Source organism: Myotis brandtii, unplaced genomic scaffold, assembly GCF_000412655.1.
Source record: "Myotis brandtii unplaced genomic scaffold, ASM41265v1 scaffold714, whole genome shotgun sequence".
Classification (NCBI taxonomy): domain Eukaryota; kingdom Metazoa; phylum Chordata; class Mammalia; order Chiroptera; family Vespertilionidae; genus Myotis; species Myotis brandtii.
The window spans coordinates 1,314,622-1,317,631 of NW_005370809.1; the positions used below are offsets into that span (position 1 = coordinate 1,314,622).

The 3,010-nt window shown below is 53.4% G+C and overlaps 1 pseudogene; it reads left to right on the forward strand.

Annotated features, from left to right (window-relative positions):
- The first annotated feature begins 204 nt into the window (after positions 1–204).
- LOC106724093 lies at positions 205–2,038 on the forward strand (annotated as a pseudogene).
- The last annotated feature ends 972 nt before the right edge of the window (positions 2,039–3,010 follow it).

Here is a 3,010-nt window from a genome sequence, read left to right on the forward strand (position 1 = left end):
CTTCCTCTCTGAAATCAATATATATATAAAATTTTTTTTAAAGAAGTGGAAGGTGAACATGGTGGATGGTGCACAGGGGTAGGCTAAGTAGCCATCTCTGATGGTGATTAAAGAAAATTGCACTTATTTAGGGAAAGGGGTGGGGGAGGGGCTATCCACAGGGAAGGCCTACGCAGCCCTGAGCCAAGGGGACACTGGTCGGTGATGGCAGCACAGACGCTGGAGCTCCGTCCCTATGTGCAGTCCCTGGCGGGACACTTGTCCTCAGTGGGCTGGGGGCTGAGATGTGAGCTCATAATGCGGATGGAAAGCAGGTGTGAGTCGGGTGCCTCCGGGACAGTGTCCACGCCTTGTGTGGTCTGACTCCTGTGGCCACTGAGTCTTTCCTGGTCTCTGTTCTCCTGTGCGAAAGCTTACAAATGGCCGTTAAGGAGTGTACCGCCCTACAGTCCTAACTAGATGTGTTACATGACATTTATTGGTGGTAGATTGGGTAGGTGGGAGAAAGCAAAGTGGGGAAATCGCTGAGATGGGATAAAGGGTAAATCAGAGAGACACATCCTTCTCGTACATTGATGGGTATGCTCCCTGTGAGACAAGGAGACCTCGGTTCTTGTCTTCTTGAAGGAAAGAGCTCAATCAAGAGACAAAGTGCAGTCCTGGCCGGTGTGGCTCCGTGGTAGCCCCACTGCTCCCCTGGTTGCAAGTCCCTTAAAGGGGAGACGGGAAAGGGAACGGTGTGGGGGTGTGGGCATGCTCCCCTGGGGAAGAGCCTACCCTGGGCCCTTCATCCTGAGCACATTGATCTCTCCTGCAGGTGGACATCTTAGGGGAGGTCTCAGGGGAGGGTCTCGATAGAATATTCATCAGCTTTCCAGGTGTGCTTTTTCAGGGTCATGGTCTCCATTGATTGGCCAGCGCCATGGGAGAGGGTCATTAGTCAATGCAGCTGGTCCTGGGGCTGCCACCGTGTCATTTGTCTGGTTTTTCTGCTTTTCTGGGCCTGGAGCTGAAATACAACTGAGGCCTAGATGTTATCTCTAGGGAGAGAAGGTCATGACCAGCCATTCGCTAGGAGAGGAAAAGTCTCCCTGGGCGTGAAGTTCTTGTTTTCCCAGTTTGGCCCCGTGCTGGGCATCCTGGGCTTTCTGGCCCATCGTCCTTGCTCTGCTCATGTCTGTCTAACTGCCTACAACAGGTATAGGATAGTTAGCACTTATAGCACATAAAGGTAGTATTTGGGGGGTAAGATGACAATGGGGGGTGCTGCGGTCTCCAGCTCTGGGGCACTGACTATGCCCTGAGAGGCCTGGAGATTACTCTGACATTTCAAAGGAATGTTATCTTCGATGCAGAAAGACAAACAGCAGGCTCACGGCCTAGCCAGGCCCACTTGCATCTGCACCAGCATCTCCGAGTGTCCGCCGCAGCCTGGCCACCACCACGCGCTTTCCCACGCTGGTGCCACTGGAGCAGCGGGGAGGGGCGCCGGTCCAGGTGCTGGGTGACAGCGCAAGGCCGCCCTCCTGGTTCCTCACGGAGTAAGTACCTCAAGAGCCCGCAGACAGGTCACCTCGAGGAGAGGCTGCTGGAAGATCTTCGCCAGGGGGAGAGCACATTCCGCATGTCCAGTGTGTGTCGCAGGCCCTGTCGCATGCATCAGTGGGACCCTGAAGGCGAGGCTGAGACCTTCGTATTGGGTCGGCCTTCTTACCAAAAGGATGTGTCCGAGATGATCATGAACTTGGCTCACTATCACCGCCAACTCCGGGCACAAGGCTTGTGGAAGAACGCTGCCCAGGAGGCCGAGCCCCGGAATTCTCCGCTGCAGTCCGGGTGGCTGCGGTCCAGGCCTCCCCTGACAAGGTCCGGGAGAAGGCGACCCAGCTGTTCCCCAACACAGTCTAGGAGGCGGCGACCCAGAGCTCCCCCAACACTACCCAGAGCCCGGTTCCCAGGTTATAAAGGCATTTTGGGGTCCCGGAGCGCGAGCCAGGCAAGGTTCAAGTGCAAACCCCTATCGGGAGCCCTATTCTAGGTCCTGCTTCTGCCAGAAGCTGGGGAAGACAGAGCTCCCCAACACTACCCAGAGCCCGGTTCCCAGGTTATAAAGGCATTTTGGGGTCCCGGAGCGCGAGCCAGGCAAGGTTCAAGTGCAAACCCCTATCGGGAGCCCTATTCTAGGTCCTGCTTCTGCCAGAAGCTGGGGAAGATAAAGGGTGGTGTGGGCTGTTCTTGGTTTCCCCTTCCCCATGTTAAATGTTTGCAAACACAAATCTAAAAAGTTGTAACAAAAGAATCCAATTTCCTTAATGAAGAATTAAATTACAAAAAAAAAAAAAAAAAGCAGGCTCACGTAAGGTAAAGATTGACCTTTGTCAAGGAAGCTACAGGCCTGGGCGTGATACCTGCCATGACTTGCTTTTAGTTAGAAGTTTGTATGTTTAGACCATCCTATGTGATTACTTTCGGTCTCTGAATGTGTAGGGCCTGCCATGCGGGCCTCCCCTGAGCTTGTCCTTCAGCATGTGGCCCCCTTTCCGTCCATACCTCCCCCTTTTTGTCATAAACCATTCTGAAGGATACATTAATGACCGACCTCCTGGCTGGATAATGCGGTCCCACAGTCCCTAGGACGTTTCCATGTCATTTGTGTTGCTGAAATGATGGACCATTTGGGATCATAACCTTGGATGAAAGTCAAGGCTGAATTTTTCTCCAAAGGGAAAGCCATGTTTCCATGTCATTTGTGTTGCTGAAATGGTGGACCATTTGGGATAGGGCAAGATCATAACCTTGGATGAAAGTCAAGGCTGAATTTTTCTCCAAAGGGAAAGGCATGTAAATGGGAGGCAGTCAGGTCTTATGGGCCTTGGTTAAGAAAACACTCTGGCGAGCACTCTCCCTCCCGGGAGCACTCCCTCACCTTTCCTTCCCCCTTCCCTTCCCCTCCCCCTCTACTCCCCACCCCAGGCACAATACCACTACCCTCCTCACCCCCAAGCTCCAA